This window comes from Aegilops tauschii, chromosome 7 (assembly GCF_002575655.3).
Source record: "Aegilops tauschii subsp. strangulata cultivar AL8/78 chromosome 7, Aet v6.0, whole genome shotgun sequence".
In the NCBI taxonomy this organism is placed as follows: domain Eukaryota; kingdom Viridiplantae; phylum Streptophyta; class Magnoliopsida; order Poales; family Poaceae; genus Aegilops; species Aegilops tauschii.
In genome coordinates this window covers 19847645-19854482 of record NC_053041.3, presented here as the reverse complement: position 1 = coordinate 19854482, position 6838 = coordinate 19847645, and positions in this window count along the sequence as shown.

Genomic DNA, 6838 nt, shown 5'->3' with positions numbered 1-6838 from the left:
TCCAAGAGTTATAACACTGGTCTTTTATGACCCGATAAGGTGATGGCATGTCCAGCACACCTGGCCGGATGACCTGCTGTTATAGTTTACTTATTAGCAAGGTTATCCATTCTTCCATGAGGAAATTGTAAGACTAATTCTACAAGTTGTTCCTGATGGATCCTTCCTGTATCCAAAGTCTGACCTTTGCTTGAAGACCATGTCAATGCTATCTCGAAGCATGTCTGTGGTAATCCGATTTTCAATAAGAGCATTTGAAGCACAATGCTAAATTTTCTTTATCATTTATCCTAACACCGTTGTATGGGTAATATCATGAGATTCCTCCCCACTTACCTAAATGGTTTTCTACTTTCTATCCTGTCATGGATATCATGCTCCGCTTGTCCTTAGGAAGGATATACCCCTGAAGTATGTGTTTAAACACATTTCCCTTTCCGTTGTTCTGATTAAAACTGATAACCATTTTTCCTTCCCATTGGTTTGTTTAAACCCTTATTGTGATCTGTATGATATAAGCAGTAATATTCCCTGCTTATGTAAACACCTCGTTGTATAACTCTGGCTGTAAGACCCTGTTACTATTGTTGATGACATTCCGGTAGCCACCGATGGACGAGAACCTTGCCTATTGGTCCGCCTCGTTCAACGAGCAGGAAAATGGTTCTCCTCGTCCCTCGCCCTTGGTACCGACGTTGAAGCCGACATAACTGACAGGCTATTCCTTGACATGCCTTGCTATCATGACCATGCAAGATGTCGCTGCCCTCTTACTTTAACCCACATGGTGGGCCCATAACCCACAGTTCCTCAGGATCAAAACCTGACTCTTCTGTATATCCCTGTCTCCAAAGATAATTCTCGGGCCTGGCTACATATGTAATTGACGGGTCACCTTCCTAGTGATCTATTCTGGTATCAGACGCAATACTTAATCTCGTTGCCTTGAAACCCTTTCACCTTCTGATTAGGCATCAAACGATTGCCTATCCGTTTGAAACTTCTCATGGTACCTTCTTACTTTGCTCTCGATATCTTCTTAAGTTTCAATTCGAGAGATACTTTCCGCCACCTTCCCTGATGTTATCTACCAGGTAGTCAACCTTGCAAGGGTTCGTTCTCACGAAATACCCCTCTTATTTTTTTCATAAGTACGATGGAGCTCCCGAAGAAAGGATGTCGACTTCATCATGATGACCTGAAGCAGAGAAATGAAGACATCAACGTAATGGATCGACCTCTTCAAGAAGAGCATCCAAGACCGAGAAGACTCGTTAGAATTTCGTAACCAGAACTCCCCCCCCCCCTACACAACCTCTTAAATCTCGGGACGAGATTTCTTGTAGTGGAGGAGAATTGTGGCGCCCGGATAATTAAGCTACAGTAACCTTCTACTAATGATGCCACGTCACCACGATTACTGTTGCTAATCTCGCGTTAGTTCAAAACGATTCAAATTCAAATTTGAGTTGATGGCAAACATAAAAAAAAATTCAAATGTTAAAACTAAAATGTTCGGTTTGCGGAAAATAATCCATAAATTATTTTAGTGAAGTAACCACACTTTTACAAAATGTTTAAATATTTTGAAATAAATAAAACAGTAGCAGAAACAGATAATTAAATGCCCTTTTCAATTAACAAAAGGTTAAGCTAATTTATTTAATTGCCCGAACTAATGGGGCAGTGACATATTTGTGAAACTAAATTAGGAACTAGTTTTGTATTTTATCTAAACTATAGCAATGTGAAACTAAAATAATACAGAAAAGGATAAATAAAAACAAAACAAAATAAAACAACAGGGAGAACTCCCAGGTGCACTTGGCCCATCAACTCCACTGTACCAGGCCCAGCCCACCATGCCTTTTTCCCCAACCTCTGTACAGAGGCAGGGAGGCCATAGCATTGTACACGCGCACCCGCCGTCCACGTCGCCGATTGTCGTTGTGGCGATCATCCGGAGCGCACCTGGAGGTTAAATGCATCCCCGCGACCCCCTGACGAAACCCTAACCCTCACTTTCCCCTCCCTGGCTCGCTCTCGTCCAAGTGGTCGCCGCCCGTCCGCCGCTCGTCACGGTTGTCGTCGTCACCACAACCACCGTGCTCCCCGGCGCATGGGAACACGTCCAGGAGGACCGCCACCCTCTCCTTTGTCCGTCCAGGGGGCCAGCCCAAGCTAGGGAATCGCGTAGCCTCGCCATCGCTTCTTCTTCCTGCCACGGTCGCCGCGTGTCCCCGCCATCGATCTCCACCACCGGGCCTCCCCGACCATCTCGAGCTCGCCTACAACTTCCTGGTGAGCTGCTCCTCCATTCCCCCTACTACCCCCTTGATTTGTCGTCGTATCGTCGTCCCCATGCTTCGGCCGCCATGGCCGGGGGCTGAGCTTCCGCGTGCATACTCTGCTGCTCGTGCCGCTACCGTGATGTTCCTAAGCTCCTGATGCGTGCTACTACTAACTGCTACCCTTTGCTGCTAATGCCGCCGCTAGCTGCTGATTCCTTGCCACTGCCCGCTCCCTGCTCTCCCCCTGCTTCCGTCGCCGCGCGCTGGCCTCGCCCGGCCACCGCCCCCCCGCTCGCGTCACACGCCCGTCGCCGCCCGCCGCCGCCGCCTGCGTCCTCCGCTCCTTGGCCTGACCCAGCGCGCCCGCGCCTCTGTGGCCGTGCGTTGGCTCGCCCCGTCGCACGCCCGCCGGGGCCGCTGCAGCCTGCGGTCGCGCCGTGCTCCCCTCTGTGCGTTGTGCGCCGGCCGCCGACGCCTGTGTGCGTTCGTGCGTGCCCAAGCACAGCTTTGGCCTCTGTCGGCCTGGGTCACTGCCCAGTGGGGCTGGCCCCTTAAAAAAAGAGTAAATAAAATAAATATTAGTGAAATAATAAATTAGTTTAGTTAATTAGTTATTTAGGCTAATTAGTCTAACTACCCTATGACAGTGGCCCCCTCACTTGAATACCCTGTTAAAATAAATGATAAGTCATTGTGTCAATGACATGTAGGCCCCGCTCACCCTTTTGACCAGTCAATGTTGACTGGTCAACTGTTGAGTGTGCATGCTGACTGGACCCCCTGGCCCACTGTCATACACTCTCGCTATTTTAGCACTAGGTGACAAAACTTTATTCTTCTTATTATTCGAATTAAACAATTTCAGAAATTCTAGAAAATCATTAAAACTTTGAAAACTCATATAAATTAATCCGTAACTCGGATGAAAATACTTTGTACATGAAAGTTGCTTAGAATGACGAGACGAATCCGGTTACGTAGCCCGTTCGTCCGCCACACATCCCTAACCTATCGAACATGTAACAATCCCCCTCCATTTCATCTGTCCGAAAATGCCAAACACCGGGAACACTTTCCCGGATGTTTCCCCCCTTCGCCGGTAGCACCTAATACTGCGTTAGGTCATCCATAGCACCGCGTATTGCCTTGTTATGTTTTGTGATGCTGTGTTTGCTCCATATTTACTGTTTCTTCCCCCTCTTATTCTCCGGTAGACTACGAGACTGACGCTGCTGCTGCCCCGATCGACTACGTTGTTGACGACCCCTTCGTGCCAGAGCAACCAGGCAAGCCCCCCCTGATCACCAGATATCGCCTATTCTTCTCTCTATTGCTTGCATTAGAGTAGTGTAGCATGTTACTGCTTTCGGTTAATCCTATTCTGCTGCATAGCCTGTTTGTTGCTACAGTTGTTACCCTTACCTGCAATCCTAAATGCTTAGTATAGGATGCTCGTGTTCCATCAGTGGCCCTACACTCTTGTCCGTCTGCCATGCTATACTACTGGGCCGTGATCACTCGGGAGGTGATCACGGGCATATGCTATATACTTTATACTGTTACATTACTTATGATACTATTCGGAGATGGGGGCTGAAGGGGCAGGTGGCTCCATCCCGGTAGAGGTGGGCCTGGGTTCCCGACGGCCCCCGACTGTTACTTTGAGGCGGAGCGACAAGGCAGGTTGAGACCACCTAGGAGAGAGGTGGGCCTGGCCCTGGTCGGCGTCCGCGGTTACTTCAAAATAACACGCTTAACGAGTTCTTGGTATTTGATCTGAGTCTGGCCATTTGGTCTATACGCACTAACCAACTATGCGGGAACAGTTATGGGCACTCGACGTCGTGGTATCAGCCGAAGCCTTCGTGACGTCAGCGACTGAGCGGCGCGCCGGATTGGACTGGAACGCCTGCTAGGCTAGGTCTGCTTCCGGCCGCCCACGCAACGTGCAGGTGTGCAATGGGCGATGGGCCCAGACCCCTGCGCCATAGGATTTAGACCGGCGTGCTTACCTCTCTGTTGTGCCTAGGTAGGGCTGCGATGTGTTGATCTTCCGAGGCCGGGCATGACCCCGGAAAGTGTGTCCGACCAAATGAGATCGAGCGTGTTGGGTTATGTGGTGCACCTCTGCAGGGAAGTTTATCTATTCGAATAGCCGTGATCTTCGGTAACAGGACGACTTGGAGTTGTACCTTGACCTTATGACAACTAGAATCGCATACTTAATAAAACACACCCTTCCAAGTGCCAGATATAACCCGGTGATCGCTCTCTAACACGGCGACAGGGAGGGGATCGCCGGGTAGGTTCATGCTATGCGATGCTACTTAGTGAACTTACCATCTACTCTCTTCTACGGGCTGCAAGATGGAGGTGGCCTGAAGCGTAGTCTTCGACGGGATTAGCTATCCCCCTCTTATTCTGGCATTCTGCAGTTCAGTCCACCGATATGGCCCTTTACACATATACCCATGCATATGTAGTGTAGCTCCTTGCTTGCGAGTACTTTGGATGAGTACTCACGGTTGCTTTTCTCCCTCTTTTCCCCCTTTCCTTTCTACCTGGTTGTCGCAACCAGATGCTGGAGCCCAGGAGCCAGACGCCACCGTCGACGACGACTCCTACTACACCGGAGGTGCCTACTACTAGGTGCAGCCCGCTGACGACCACCAGGAGTAGTTTAGGAGGATCCCAGGCAGGAGGCATGCGCCTCTTTCGATCTGTATCCCAGTTTGTGCTAGCCTTCTTAAGGCAAACTTGTTTAACTTATGTCTGTACTCAGATATTGTTGCTTCCGCTGACTCGTCTATGATCGAGCACTTGTATTCGAGCCCTCGAGGCCCCTGGCTTGTATTATGATGCTTGTATGACTTATTTATGTTGTAGAGTTGTGTTGTGATATCTTCCCGTGAGTCCCTGATCTTGATCGTACACATTTGCGTGCATGATTAGTGTACGATTGAATCGGGGGCGTCACACCACCATTGGACCGAAGCCCTGGGGTCCCCGCCCACTCTTGTCGCCGGAGCGACGGACGGAGGGAGAGGGGCCCCTTGACTTACATGTACATAGTTAAGGCTCAAAGATTGTAAATTTCATTGTGGTGAAATTTTCAGATTGTTCTGAAACTTTATAAGATCCAAAAATAATAATTGAACTACAATAGTCCCGATCCTTTGGCCTCTCCGAAAGGAAAAAAGACAAGATCAACACGACGCCGTCCAGTAGCTCCTTCCCCCTGACTTACTCAACGACAGCGATTGGAGGCGGCGGACTAAGACCCGCCGGTGGACCTACCCTAGGCGTCGGCGCGGCCGAGATCGGAAGCTGGCAGCTGCTCAGGTTCGTCCTCCCTCCACAGGATCCGCCGTTATACTAGTTTAGGCCTCCTTTGATTTGAAGGAATTTCATAGGAATTCTAGAGGATAGGATTATTATAGGATTTTTTTCCTTTAGAGCCCTTTGGTTCATAGGAATGGATTCCTATTCCTACATAGGATTGGTTCCTATCCTCCATATTTCATAGGAAAATAAAAATGAGCCTAGACTTAATGAAAAAATTCCTTTGGTGTCAACCAAATGACATCTCGTTTCCTATTCCTACTCATAGGATTAGATACATGCCATCTCATTTCCTACAAAATTCCTATTCCTACGATAATCCTATCCTATGAACCAAAAGAGGCATTACTAGTATTTGTTTCCTTGTGGATCGTTCAGGATCTGCACTATACTACTGTTTAAACCTAGAAGTTTATAGAAGAAGCTGGCCAGGAAGTCGTTGATGTAAATCAGAAGACGTTGGCTGGCGCGACCTACATAGCAAATCGCCTCCTAAGAAAAGAGAGCACCGGTGAGGGCCTGTTGAACGCCCTAGTTCCAGTGAGGTCAAGTCGGGGAACACAAAATACACACACCCTCAGTGAGTGAGTCTAAGGTTGGCCAACCTTTGTCAGTCGGAACTAGAGGTGGAGCTGGAGGATCAAGACATGCAAAGGTGTTATATGCTCCGCGGGACAGCGTGACCGAGACAAATCTGCAGAAGAAAATGTCAGACCCGAAGGACCATATATGGGGACACGGCATCTTTCACACATGCCTCCCGACAATATAAAGTAGCACCACTAAACGAGGGCAAGACGAGGAGACCTTATATCATGCTGACGACAATACCACCATCTCGTCAATGTTGAACAGGTATAAAGTATAAATCCTAAATTTATCCTAATTCTGTCACCACTGGACCAAAGCCATAGGGGCCCCGCCCACTATTTTCTCCCCGAAGTGATAGTCATAGGAAAGGGGCCCCTCAAACTCTCTTGGGAGTAGGTGACTTACACGTACATAGTTAAGGCTCAAAGAGTGTAAATGTCATTGTGGTGAAAATTTCAGATTATTTTAGAACTTTATAAAGTCCAAAAAAATTGTACTATAATAGTTCCGGTCGTTTGGCCTCTCGAAGGGAAAAAGACAAGATCAATGACGCCGTCAACTATCCCCTGGCCCCTGACTTGCTCGACCAAGAGCGCCTCCGAGGGGTGGCCGTC